This window comes from Pseudophryne corroboree, chromosome 3 (assembly GCF_028390025.1).
Source record: "Pseudophryne corroboree isolate aPseCor3 chromosome 3, aPseCor3.hap2, whole genome shotgun sequence".
NCBI lineage: Eukaryota > Metazoa > Chordata > Amphibia > Anura > Myobatrachidae > Pseudophryne > Pseudophryne corroboree.
The window spans coordinates 441,675,352-441,687,851 of record NC_086446.1 but is presented as its reverse complement, the minus strand read 5'-3'; the positions used below and the strand labels follow the sequence as shown (position 1 = coordinate 441,687,851).

The 12,500-nt window shown below is 46.8% G+C and overlaps 17 non-coding genes across 17 annotated transcripts; 7 read left to right on the top strand and 10 right to left on the bottom strand.

The window, feature by feature from the left end:
• Positions 1 to 634: 634 nt before the first annotated feature.
• TRNAK-CUU (transfer RNA lysine (anticodon CUU)) lies at positions 635 to 707 on the bottom strand. The gene has a single exon. It is a non-coding gene; the product is annotated as a tRNA-Lys (tRNA).
• A 102-nt stretch (positions 708 to 809) lies between these two features.
• On the top strand, positions 810 to 880 carry TRNAD-GUC (transfer RNA aspartic acid (anticodon GUC)). The gene has a single exon. It is a non-coding gene; the product is annotated as a tRNA-Asp (tRNA).
• A 1,228-nt stretch (positions 881 to 2,108) lies between these two features.
• On the bottom strand, positions 2,109 to 2,181 carry TRNAK-CUU (transfer RNA lysine (anticodon CUU)). The gene has a single exon. It is a non-coding gene; the product is annotated as a tRNA-Lys (tRNA).
• A 1,037-nt stretch (positions 2,182 to 3,218) lies between these two features.
• Positions 3,219 to 3,291, bottom strand: TRNAK-CUU (transfer RNA lysine (anticodon CUU)). The gene has a single exon. It is a non-coding gene; the product is annotated as a tRNA-Lys (tRNA).
• A 102-nt stretch (positions 3,292 to 3,393) lies between these two features.
• TRNAD-GUC (transfer RNA aspartic acid (anticodon GUC)) lies at positions 3,394 to 3,464 on the top strand. Its single transcript has one exon. It is a non-coding gene; the product is annotated as a tRNA-Asp (tRNA).
• Positions 3,465 to 4,507: 1,043 nt separating this feature from the next.
• Positions 4,508 to 4,578, top strand: TRNAC-GCA (transfer RNA cysteine (anticodon GCA)). The gene has a single exon. It is a non-coding gene; the product is annotated as a tRNA-Cys (tRNA).
• Positions 4,579 to 5,069: 491 nt separating this feature from the next.
• Positions 5,070 to 5,142, bottom strand: TRNAK-CUU (transfer RNA lysine (anticodon CUU)). The gene has a single exon. It is a non-coding gene; the product is annotated as a tRNA-Lys (tRNA).
• Positions 5,143 to 6,552: 1,410 nt separating this feature from the next.
• On the bottom strand, positions 6,553 to 6,625 carry TRNAK-CUU (transfer RNA lysine (anticodon CUU)). Its single transcript has one exon. It is a non-coding gene; the product is annotated as a tRNA-Lys (tRNA).
• A 107-nt stretch (positions 6,626 to 6,732) lies between these two features.
• On the top strand, positions 6,733 to 6,803 carry TRNAG-GCC (transfer RNA glycine (anticodon GCC)). The gene has a single exon. It is a non-coding gene; the product is annotated as a tRNA-Gly (tRNA).
• Positions 6,804 to 7,664: 861 nt separating this feature from the next.
• TRNAK-CUU (transfer RNA lysine (anticodon CUU)) lies at positions 7,665 to 7,737 on the bottom strand. Its single transcript has one exon. It is a non-coding gene; the product is annotated as a tRNA-Lys (tRNA).
• A 1,034-nt stretch (positions 7,738 to 8,771) lies between these two features.
• TRNAK-CUU (transfer RNA lysine (anticodon CUU)) lies at positions 8,772 to 8,844 on the bottom strand. Its single transcript has one exon. It is a non-coding gene; the product is annotated as a tRNA-Lys (tRNA).
• Positions 8,845 to 9,878: 1,034 nt separating this feature from the next.
• TRNAK-CUU (transfer RNA lysine (anticodon CUU)) lies at positions 9,879 to 9,951 on the bottom strand. Its single transcript has one exon. It is a non-coding gene; the product is annotated as a tRNA-Lys (tRNA).
• Positions 9,952 to 10,058: 107 nt separating this feature from the next.
• On the top strand, positions 10,059 to 10,129 carry TRNAG-GCC (transfer RNA glycine (anticodon GCC)). Its single transcript has one exon. It is a non-coding gene; the product is annotated as a tRNA-Gly (tRNA).
• Positions 10,130 to 10,968: 839 nt separating this feature from the next.
• Positions 10,969 to 11,041, bottom strand: TRNAK-CUU (transfer RNA lysine (anticodon CUU)). Its single transcript has one exon. It is a non-coding gene; the product is annotated as a tRNA-Lys (tRNA).
• Positions 11,042 to 11,148: 107 nt separating this feature from the next.
• On the top strand, positions 11,149 to 11,219 carry TRNAG-GCC (transfer RNA glycine (anticodon GCC)). The gene has a single exon. It is a non-coding gene; the product is annotated as a tRNA-Gly (tRNA).
• An 861-nt stretch (positions 11,220 to 12,080) lies between these two features.
• On the bottom strand, positions 12,081 to 12,153 carry TRNAK-CUU (transfer RNA lysine (anticodon CUU)). Its single transcript has one exon. It is a non-coding gene; the product is annotated as a tRNA-Lys (tRNA).
• Positions 12,154 to 12,260: 107 nt separating this feature from the next.
• TRNAG-GCC (transfer RNA glycine (anticodon GCC)) lies at positions 12,261 to 12,331 on the top strand. The gene has a single exon. It is a non-coding gene; the product is annotated as a tRNA-Gly (tRNA).
• Positions 12,332 to 12,500: the final 169 nt, after the last annotated feature.

Here is a 12,500-nt window from a genome sequence, read left to right as displayed (position 1 = left end):
AGGCATCCTGACACTCCTGCTTTGTTTCATACACTAAAGTACACGAGTAAGTGTAAAATTAAGTATCTGTGGAGCATTGGTGGTTCAGTGGTAGAATTCTCGCCTGCCACGCGGGAGGCCCGGGTTTGATTTCCGGCCAATGAAGTCCTGAATTTTTGCTGATATGGCAGTGCATTTTGTGAAAGTGAGGACAGCCATTTGCGCTGTGGTGGTGCAAGTTGACAGTGTTCCACATACAATGGTACAGGAAAAAAAAAAAAAAAAAAGCCCAATGTGGGGCTCGAACCCACAACCTTGAGATTAAGAGTCTCATACTTTACCGACTGAGTTAGCAATGCTCGGTAACCGAGGAGTTGTGGTGATGGCAAGGCAAGGCATCCTGACTCTCCTGCTATGTTTTGTACACTAAAGTACATGAGTAAGTCTAAAATTAAGCATCTGTGGATCATTGGTGGTTCAGTGGTAGAAATCTAGCCGGCCACGTGGGAGGCCGGGTTCAATTCCCGGTCAATACATTCCTGAGTTTTTGCTGATAGGGCAGTGTATTTTGTGAAAGTGAGGACAGCCATTTGCGCTGTTGTGGTGCAAGTATACAGTGTTCCACATACAATGGTACAGGAAAAGAAAAAACATCCGCCAAACGTGGGGCTCGAACCCACGACCCTGAGATTAAGAGTCTCACGCTCTACCGATTGAGCTAGCCAGGCTTGGTTGCGAATGTATGGAGGTGATGGCAAGGCATCCTGACACTCCTGCTTTGTTTCATACACTAAAGTACACGAGTAAGTATAAAATTAAGTATCTGTGGAGCATTGGTGGTTCAGTGGTAGAATTCTCGCCTGTCACGCGGGACGCCCGGGTTCGATTCCCGGACAATGCAGTCCTCAGTTTTTGCTGATATGGCAGTGCATTTTGTGAAAGTGAGGACAGCCATTTGTGCTGTGGTGGTGCAAGTTGACAGTGTTCCACATACAATGGTACAGGAAACGAAAAAAAAACATCCGCCCAATGTGGGGCTCGAACCCACGACCCTGAGATTAAGAGTCTCATGCTTTACCAACTGAGTTAGCAATGCTTGGTAACCGAAGAGTTGTGGTGATGGCAAGGCAAGGCATTCTGACTCTCCTGCTTTGTTTTGTACAGTAAAGTACATGAGTAAGTCTAAAATTAAGCATCTGTGGAGCATTGGTGGTTCAGTGGTAGAATTCTCGCCTGCCACGCGTGAGGCCCGGAATCGATTCCCGGCCAATGCAGTCCTGAGTTTTTGCTGATATGGCAGTGTATTTTGTGAAAGTGAGAACAGCCATTTGCGCTGTTGTGGTGCAAGTATACAGTGTTCCACATACAATGGTACAGGTAAAGAAAAAACATCCTCCCAACGTGTTGCTCGAACCCACGACCCTGAGATTAAGAGTCTCATGCTCTACCGACTGAGCTAGTCAGGCTTGGTTGAGAATATATGGAGGTGATGGCAAGGCATCCTGACTCTCCTGCTTTGTTTCATACACTAAAGTACACGAGTAAGTGTAATATTAAGTATCTGTGGAGCATTGGTGGTTCAGTGGTAGAATTCTCGCCTGCCACGCGGGAGGCCTTTGTTCGATTCCCGGCCAATGCAGTCCTGAAATTTTGCTGATATGGCAGTGCATTTTGTGAAAATGAGGACAGCCATTTGCGCTGTGGTGGTGTAAGTTGACAGTGTTCCACATACAATGGTACAGGAAAAGAAAAAAAACATCCGCCCAATGTGGGGCTCGAACCCACGACCCTGAGATTAAGAGTCTCATGCTTTACCGACTGAGTTAGCAATGCTTGGTAACCGAGGAGTTGTGGTGATGGCAAGGCAAGGCATCCTGACTCTCCTGCTTTGTTTTGTACACTAAAGTACATGAGTAAGTCTAAAATTAAGCATCTGTGGATCATTGGTGGTTCAGTGGTAGAAATCTAGCCGGCCACGTGGGAGGCCGGGTTCAATTCCCGGTCAATACATTCCTCAGTTTTTGCTGATAGGGCAGTGTATTTTGTGAAAGTGAGGATAGCCATTTGCGCTGTTGTGGTGCAAGTATACAGTGTTCCACATACAATGGTACAGGAAAAGAAAAAACATCCGCCCAACGTGGGGCTCGAACCCACGACCCTGAGATTAAGAGTCTCACGCTCTACCGATTGAGCTAGCCAGGCTTGGTTGAGAATGTATGGAGGTGATGGCAAGGCAAGGCATCCTGACACTCCTGCTTTGTTTTGTACAGTAAAGTACATGAGTAAGTCTAAAATTAAGCATCTGTGGAGCATTGGTGGTTCAGTGGTAGAATTCTCGCCTGCCACGCGTGAGGCCCGGAATCGATTCCCGGCCAATGCAGTCCTGAGTTTTTGCTGATATGGCAGTGTATTTTGTGAAAGTGAGGACAGCCATTTGCGCTGTGGTGGTGCAAGTATACAGTGTATCCACATACAATGGTACTGGAAAAGAAAAAACATCCACCTAACGTGGGGCTTGAACCCACGACCCAGAGATTAAGAGTCTCATGCTTTACCGACTGAGTTAGCAATGCTTGGTAACCGAGGAGTTGTGGTGATGGCAAGGCAAGGCATCCTGACACTCCTGCTTTGTTTCGTACACTAAAGTACATGAGTAAGTCTAAAATTAAGCATCTGTGGATCATTGGTGGTTCAGTGGTAGAAATCTATCCGGCCACGTGGGAGGCCGGGTTCAATTCCCGGTCAATACATTCCTGAGTTTTTGCTGATAGGGCAGTGTATTTTGTGAAAGTGAGGACAGCCATTTGCGCTGTGGTGGTGCAAGTATACAGTGTATCCACATACAATGGTACTGGAAAAGAAAAAACATCCGCCCAACGTGGGGCTCGAACCCACGACCCTGAGATTAAGAGTCTCATGCTTTACCGACTGAGTTAGCAATGCTTGGTAACCGAGGAGTTGTGGTGATGGCAAGGCAAGGCATCCTGACTCTCCTGCTTTGTTTTGTACACTAAAGTACATGAGTAAGTCTAAAATTAAGCATCTGTGGATCATTGGTGGTTCAGTGGTAGAAATCTAGCCGGCCACGGGTGAGGCCGGGTTCAATTCCCGGTCAATACATTCCTGAGTTTTTGCTGACAGGGCAGTGTATTTTGTGAAAGTGAGGGCAGCCATTTGCGCTGTTGTGGTGCAAGTATACAGTGTTCCACATACAATGGTACAGGAAAAGAAAAAACATCCGCCCAATGTGGGGCTCGAACCCACGACCCTGAGATTAAGAGTCTCACGCTCTACCGATTGAGCTAGCCAGGCTTGATTGCGAATGTATGGAGGTGATGGCAAGGCATCCTGACACTCCTGCTTTGTTTCATACTCTAAAGTACACGAGTAAGTATAAAATTAAGCATCTGTGGAGCATTGGTGGTTCAGTGGTAGAATACTCGCCTGTCACGCGGGAGGCCCGGGTTCGATTCCCGGACAATGCAGTTCTCAGTTTTTGCTGATATGGCAGTGCATTTTGTGAAAGTGAGGACAGCCATTTGTGCTCTGGTGGTGCAAGTTGACAGTGTTCCACATACAATGGTACAGGAAAAGAAAAAAAACATCCGCCCAATGTGGGGCTCGAACCCACGACCCTGAGATTAAGAGTCTCATGCTTTACCGACTAAGTTAGCAATGCTTGGTAACCGAGGAGTTGTGGTGATGGCAAGGCAAGGCATCCTGACTCTCCTGCTTTGTTTTGTACACTAAAGTACATGAGTAAGTCTAAAATTAAGCATCTGTGGATCATTGATGGTTCAAGGGTAGAAATCTAGCCGGCCACGTGGGAGGCCGGGTTCAATTCCCGGTCAATACATTCCTGAGTTTTTGCTGATAGGGCAGTGCATTTTGTGAAAGTGAGGACAGCCATTTGCGCTGTGGTGATGCAAGTATACACTGTTCCACATACAATGGTACAGGAAGAGAAAAAAACAACTGCCCAACATGGAGCTCAAATACATGACCCTAAGATTAATAGTCTTATGCTCTAGCGACTGTGCTAGTCGGGCTTGGTTACGTAGGCTTGGAGGTGATGGCAAGGCAAGGCATCCTGACACTCCTGCTTTGTTTTAGACACTAAAGTACATGAGTAAGTGTAAAATTAGGCATCTGTGGAGCATTGGTGGTTCAGTGGTAGAATTCTCGCCTGCCACGCGTGAGGCCCGGAATCGATTCCCGGCCAATGCAGTCCTGAGTTTTTGCTGATATGGCAGTGTATTTTGTGAAAGTGAGGACAGCCATTTGCGCTGTTGTGGTGCAAGTATACAGTGTTCCACATACAATGGTACAGGAAAAGAAAAAAAACATCCGCCCAATGTGGGGCTCAAACCCACGACACTGAGATTAGGAGTCTCATGCTTTACCGACTGAGTTAGCAATGCTTGGTAACCGAGGAGTTGTGGTGATGGCAAGGCAAGGCATCCTGACACTCCTGCTTTGTTTTATACACTAAAGTACACGAGTAAGTGTAAAATTAAGTATCTGTGGAGCATTGGTGGTTCAGTGGTAGAATTCTCGCCTGCAACGCTGGAGACCCTGGTTAGATTCCCGGCCAATGCAGTCCTGAATTTTTGCTGATATGGCAGTGCATTTTGTGAAAGTGAGGACAGCCATTTGCGCTGTGGTGGTGCAAGTTGACAGTGTTCCACATACAATGGTACAGGAAAAGAAAAAAAACATCCGCCCAATGTGGGGTTCGAACCCACGACCCTGAGATTAAGAGTCTCATGCTTTACCGACTGAGTTAGCAATGCTTGGTAACCGAGGAGTTGTGGTGATGGCAAGGCAAGGCATCCTGACACTCCTGCTTTGTTTTATACACTAAAGTACATGAGTAAGTGTAAAATTAGGCATCTGTGGAGAATTGGTGGTTCAGTGGTAGAATTCTCGCCTGCCACGCGTGAGGCCCGGAATCGATTCCCGGCCAATGCAGTCCTGAGTTTTTGCTGATATGGCAGTGTATTTTGTGAAAGTGAGGACAGCCATTTGCTCTGTGGTGGTGCAAGTATACAGTGTTCCACATACAATGGTACAGGAAAAGAAAAAACATCCGCCCAACGTGGGGATCGAACCCACGACCCTGAGATTAAGAGTCTCATGCTCTACCGACTGAGTTAGCCAGGCTTGGTTGAGAACGTATGGAGGTGATGGCAAGGCAAGGCATCCTGACACTCCTGCTTTGTTTCATATACTAAAGTACATGAGTAAGTGTAAAATTAGGCATCTGTGGAGCGTTGGTGGTTCAGTGGTAGAATTCTCGCCAGCCACGCGGGAGGACTGGGTTCGATTCCCGGCTAATGCATTCCTGAGTTTTTGCTGATATGGCAGTGCATTTTGTGAAAGTGAGGACAGTCATTTGCGCTGTGGTGGTGCAAGTTGACAGTGTTCCACATACAATGGTACAGGAAAAGAAAAAAAACATCCTCCCAATGTGGGGCTCGAACCCACGACCCTGAGATTAAGAGTCTCATGCTTTACCGACTGAGTTAGCAATGCTTGGTAACCGAGGAGTTGTGGTGATGGCAAGGCAAGGCATCCTGACTCTCCTGCTTTGTTTTGTACACTAAAGTACATGAGTAAGTCTAAAATTAAGCATCTGTGGATCATTGATGGTTCAAGGGTAGAAATCTAGCCGGCCACGTGGGAGGCCGGGTTCAATTCCCGGTCAATACATTCCTGAGTTTTTGCTGATAGGGCAGTGCATTTTGTGAAAGTGAGGACAGCCATTTGCGCTGTGGTGATGCAAGTATACACTGTTCCACATACAATGGTACAGGAAGAGAAAAAAAACAACTGCCCAACATGGAGCTCAAATACATGACCCTAAGATTAATAGTCTTATGCTCTAGCGACTGTGCTAGTCGCGATTGGTTACGTAGGCTTGGAGGTGATGGCAAGGCAAGGCATCCTGACATTCCTGCTTTGTTTTATACACTAAAGTACATGAGTAAGTGTAAAATTAGGCATCTGTGGAGCATTGGTGGTTCAGTGGTAGAATTCTCGCCTGCCACGCGTGAGGCCCGGAATCGATTCCCGGCCAATGCAGTCTTGAGTTTTTGCTGATATGGCAGTGTATTTTGTGAAAGTGAGGACAGCCATTTGCGCTGTTGTGGTGCAAGTATACAGTGTTCCACATACAATGGTACAGGAAAATAAAAAACATCCGCCCAATGTGGGGCTCGAACCAACGACCCTGAGATTTAGAGTCTCATGCTGTACCGACTGAGCTAGCCAGGCTTGGTTGCGAATGTATCGAGGTGATGGCAAGGCAAGGCATCCTGACAGTCCTGCTTTGTTTCATACACTAAAGTACACGAGTAAGTGTAAAATTAAGTTTCTGTGGATCATTGGTGGTTCAGTGGTAGAATTCTCGCCTGCCACGCGGGAGGCCTGGGTTCGATTCCTGGCCAATGCAGTCCTGAGTTTTTGCTGATATGGCAGTGTATTTTGTGAAAGTGAGGACAGCCATTTGCGCTGTGGTGGTATAAGTATACAGTGTTCCACATACAATGGTACAGGAAAAGAAAAAACATCCGCCCAACGTGGGGCTCTAACCCACGACCATGAGATTAAGAGTCTCATGCTCTACCGACTGAGCTAGCCAAGCTTGGTTGATAATGTATGGAGATGATGGCAAGGCAAGGCATCTTGACACTCCTGCTTTGTTTCATACACTAAAGTACACGAGTAAGTGTAAAATTAAGTATCTGTGGAGCATTGGTGGTTCAGTGGTAGAATTCTCGCCTGCCACGCGGGAGGCCCAGGTTCGATTTCTGGCCAATGCAGTCCTGAATTTTTGCTGATATGGCAGTGCATTTTGTGAAAGTGAGGACAGCCATTTGCGCTGTGGTGGTGCAAGTTGACAGTGTTCCACATACAATGGTACAGGAAAAGAAAAAAAACATCCGCCCAATGTGGGGCTCGAACCCACGACCCTAAGATTAAGAGTTTCATGCTTTACCGACTGAGTTAGCAATGCTTGGTAACCGAGGAGTTGTGGTGATGGCAAGGCAAGGCATCCTGACTCTCCTGCTTTGTTTTGTACACTAAAGTACATGAGTAAGTCTAAAATTAAGCATCTGTGGATCATTGGTGGTTCAGTGGTAGAAATCTAGCCAGCCACGTGGGAGGCCGGGTTCAATTCCCGGTCAATACATTCCTGAGTTTTTGCTGATAGGGCAGTGCATTTTGTGAAAGTGAGGACAGCCATTTGCGCTGTGGTGATGCAAGTATACACTGTTCCACATACAATGGTACAGGAAGAGAAAAAAACAACTGCCCAACATGGAGCTCAAATACATGACCCTAAGATTAATAGTCTTATGCTCTAGCGACTGTGCTAGTCGGGCTTGGTTACGTAGGCTTGGAGGTGATGGCAAGGCAAGGCATCCTGACACTCCTGCTTTGTTTTATACACTAAAGTACATGAGTAAGTGTAAAATTAGGCATCTGTGGAGCATTGGTGGTTCAGTGGTAGAATTCTCGCCTGCCACGCGTGAGGCCCGGAATCGATTCCCGGCTAATGCAGTCCTGAGTTTTTGCTGATATGGCAGTGTATTTTGTGAAAGTGAGGACAGCCATTTGCGCTGTTGTGGTGCAAGTATACAGTGTTCCACATACAATGGTACAGGAAAAAAAAAAACATCCGCCCAACGTGTGGCTCGAACCCACGACCCTGAGATTAAGAGTCTCATGCTCTACCGACTGAGCTAGCCAGGCTTGGTTGAGAATGTATGGAGGTGATGGCAAGGCATCCTGACTCTCCTGCTTTGTTTCATACACTAAAGTACACAAGTAAGTGTAAAATTAAGTATCTGTGGAGCATTGATGGTTCAGTGGTAGAATTCTTGCTTGCCACGCGGGAGGCCCTGGTTCGATTCCCGGCCAATGCAGTCCTGAATTTTTGCTGATATGGCAGTGCATTTTGTGAAAGTGAGGACAGCCATTTGCGCTGTGGTGGTGCAAGTTGACTGTGTTCCACATACAATGGTACAGGAAAAGAAAAAAAACATCCACCCAATGTGGGGCTCGAACCCACGACCCTGAGATTAAGAGTCTCATGCTTTACCGACTGAGTTAGCAATGCTTGGTAACCGAGGAGTTGTGGTGATGGCAAGGCAAGGCATCCTGACTCTCCTGCTTTGTTTTGTACACTAAAGTACATGAGTTAGTCTAAAATTAAGCATCTGTGGATCATTGGTGGTTCAATGGTAGAAATCTAGCCGGCCACGTGGGAGGCCGGGTTCAATTCCCGGTCAATACATTCCTGAGTTTTTGCTGATAGGGCAGTGCATTTTGTGAAAGTGAGGACAGCCATTTGCGCTGTGGTGATGCAAGTATACACTGTTCCACATACAATGGTACAGGAAGAGAAAAAAACAACTGCCCAACATGGAGCTCAAACACATGACCCTAAGATTAATAGTCTTATGCTCTAGCGACTGTGCTAGTCGGGCTTGGTTACGTAGGCTTGGAGGTGATGGCAAGGCAAGGCATCCTGACACTCCTGCTTTGTTTTATACACTAAAGTACATGAGTAAGAGTAAAATTAGGCATCTGTGGAGCATTGGTGGTTCAATGGTAGAATTCTCGCCTGCCACGCGTGAGGCCCGGAATCGATTCCCGGCCAATGCAGTCTTGAGTTTTTGCTGATATGGCAGTGTATTTTGTGAAAGTGAGGACAGCCATTTGCGCTGTTGTGGTGCAAGTATACAGTGTTCCACATACAATGGTACAGGAAAAGAAAAAACATCCGCCCAACGTGGGGCTCGAACCCACGACCCTGAGATTAAGAGTCTCATGTTCTACCGACTGAGCTAGCCAGGCTTGGTTGAGAATGTATGGAGGTGATGGCAAGGCAAGGCATCCTGACACTCCTGCTTTGTTTCATACACTAAAGTACACGAGTAAGTGTAAAATTAAGTATCTGTGGAGCATTGGTGGTTCAGTGGTAGAATTCTCACCTGCCACGCGGGAGGCCCGGGTTCGATTTCCGGCCAATGAATTCCTGAATTTTTGCTGATATGGCAGTGCATTTTGTGAAAGTGAGTACAGCCATTTGCGCTGTGGTGGTGCAAGTTGACAGTGTTCCACATACAATGGTACAGGAAAATAAAAAAAACATCCGCCCAATGTGGGGCTCGAACCCACGACCCTGAGATTAAGAGTCTCATGCTTTACCGACTGAGTTGGCAATGCTTGGTAATCGAGGAGTTGTGGTGATGGCAAGGCAAGGCATCTTGACTCTCCTGCTTTGTTTTGTACACTAAAGTACATGAGTAAGTCTAAAATTAAGCATCTGTGGATCATTGGTGGTTCAGTGGTAGAAATCTAGACGGCCACGTGGGAGGCCGGGTTCAATTCCCAGTCAATACATTCCTGAGTTTTTGCTGATAGGGCAGTGCATTTTGTGAAAGTGAGGACAGCCATTTGCGCTGTGGTGATGCAAGTATACACTGTTCCACATACAATGGTACAGGAAGAGAAAAAAACAACTGCCCAACATGGAGCTCAAATACATGACCCTAAGATTAATAGTCTTATGCTCTAGCGATTGTGCTAGTCGGGCTTGGTTACGTAGGCTTGGAGGTGATGGCAAGGCATCCTGACACTCCTGCTTTGTTTTATACACTAAAGTACATGAGTAAGTGTAAAATTAGGCATCTGTGGAGCATTGGTGGTTCAGTGGTAGAATTCTCGCCTGCCACGTGTGAGGCCCGGAATCGATTCCCGGCAAATGCAGTCCTGAGTTTTTGCTGATATGGCAGTGTATTTTGTGAAAGTGAGGACAGCCATTTGCGCTGTGGTGGTGCAAGTATACAGTGTTCCACATACAATGGTACAGGAAAAGAAAAAACATCCGCCCAACGTGGGGCTCGAACCCACGACCCTGAGATTAAGAGTCTCATGCTCTAACGGCTGAGCTAGCCAGGCTTGGTTGAGAATGTACAGAGGTGATGGCAAGGCAAGGCATCCTGACACTCCTGCTTTGTTTCATACACTAAAGTACACGAGTAAGTGTAAAATTAAGTATCTGTGGAGCATTGGTGGTTCAGTGGTAGAATTCTCTCCTGCCATGTGGGAGGCCTGGGTTCGATTCCCGGCCAATGCAGTCCTGCATTTTGTGAAAGTGAGGACAGCCATTTGCGCTGTGGTGGTGCAAGTTGACAGTGTTCCACATACAATGGTACAGGAAAAGAAAAGAAACATCCGCACAATGTGGGGCTCGAACCCACAACCCTGAGTTTAAAAGTCTCATGCTTTACCGACTGAGTTAGCAATGCTTGGTAACCGAGGAGTTGTGGTGATGGCAAGGCAAGGCATCCTGACTCTCCTGCTTTGTTTTGTACACTAAAGTACATGAGTAAGTCTAAAATTAAGCATCTGTGGATCATTGGTGGTTCAGTGGTAGAAATCTATCCGGCCACGTGGGAGGCCGGGTTCAATTCCCGGTCAATACATTCCTGAGTTTTTGCTGATAGGGCAGTGCATTTTGTGAAAGTGAGGACAGCCATTTGCGCTGTGGTGATGCAAGTATACACTGTTCCACATACAATGGTACAGGAAGAGAAAAAAACAACTGCCCAACATGGAGCTCAAATACATGACCCTAAGATTAATAGTCTTATGCTCTAGCGACTGTGCTAGTCGGACTTGGTTACGTAGGCTTGGAGGTGATGGCAAGGCAAGGCATCCTGACACTCCTGCTTTGTTTTATACACTAAAGTACATGAGTAAGTGTAAAATTAGGCATCTGTGGAGCATTGGTGGTTCAGTGGTAGAATTCTCACCTGCCACGCGTGAGGCCCGGAATCGATTCCCGGCCAATGCAGTCCTGAGTTTTTGCTGATATGGCAGTAGATTTTGTGAAAGTGAGGACAGCCATTTGCGCTGTGGTGGTGCAAGTATACAGTGTTCCACATACAATGGTACAGGAAAAGAAAAAACATCCGCCCAACGTGGGGCTCGAACCCACGACCCTGAGATTAAGAGTCTCATGCTCTACCGACTGAGCTAGCCAGGCTTGGTTGAGAATTTATGGAGGTGATGGCAAGGCAAGGCATCCTGACACTCCTGCTTTGTTTCATACACTAAAGTACACGAGTAAGTGTAAAATTAAGTATCTGTGGAGAATTGGTGGTTCAGTGGTAGAATTCTCGCCTGCCACGCGGGAGGCCCGGGTTCGATTCCCGGCCAATGCAGTCCTGAGTTTTTGCGGATATGGCAGTGCATTTTGTGAAAGTGAGGACAGCCATTTGCGCTGTGGTGGTGCAAGTTGACAGTGTTCCACATACAATGGTACAGGAAAAGAAAAAAAACATCCGCACAATGTGGGGCTCAAACCCACAACCCTGAGATTAAGAGTCTCATGCTTTACCGACTGAGTTAGCAATGCTTGGTAACTGAGGAGTTGTGGTGATGGCAAGGCAAGGCATCCTGACTCTCCTGCTTTGTTTTGTACACTAAAGTACATGAGTAAGTCTAAAATTAAACATATGTGGATCATTGGTGGTTCAGTGGTAGAAATCTAGCCGGCCACGTGGGAGGCCAGGTTCAATTCCCGGTCAATACATTCCTGAGTTTTTGCTGATAGGGCAGTGCATTTTGTGAAAGTGAGGACAGCCATTTGCGCTGTGGTGATGCAAGTATACACTGTTCCACATACAATGGTACAGGAAGAGAAAAAAACAACTGCCCAACATGGAGCTCAAATACATGACCCTAAGATTAATAGTCTTATGCTCTAGCGACTGTGCTAGTCGGGCTTGGTTATGTAGGCTTGGAGGTGATGGCAAGGCAAGGCATCCTGACACTCCTGCTTTGTTTTATACACTAAAGTACATGAGTAAGTGTAAAATTAGGCATCTGTGGAGCATTAGTGGTTCAGTGGTAGAATTCTCGCCTGTCACGCGTGAGGCCCGGAATCGATTCCCGGCCAATGCAGTCCTGAGTTTTTGCTGATATGGCAGTGTATTTTGTGAAAGTGAGGACAGCCATTTGCGCTGTTGTGGTGCAAGTATACAGTGTTCCATATACAATGGTACAGGAAAAGAAAAAACATCCGTCCAACGTGGGGCTCGAACCCACGACCCTGAGATTAAGAGTCTCATGCTCTACCGACTGAGCTAGCCAGGCTTGGTTGAGAATGTGTGGAGGTGATGGCAAGGCAAGGCATCCTGACACTCCTGCTTTGTTTCATACACTAAAGTACACGAGTAAGTGTAAAATTAAGTACCTGTGGAGCATTGGTGGTTCAGTGGTAGAATTCTCGCCTGCCACGCGGAAGGCCCGGGTTCGATTCCCGGCCAATGCAGTCCTGAGTTTTTGCTGATATGGCAGTGCATTTTGTGAAAGTGAGGACAGCCATTTGCGCTGTGGTGGTGCAAGTTGACAGTGTTCCACATACAATGGTACAGGAAAAGAAAAAAAACATCCGCCCAATGTGAGGCTCGAACCCACCACCCTGAGATTAAGAGTCTCAT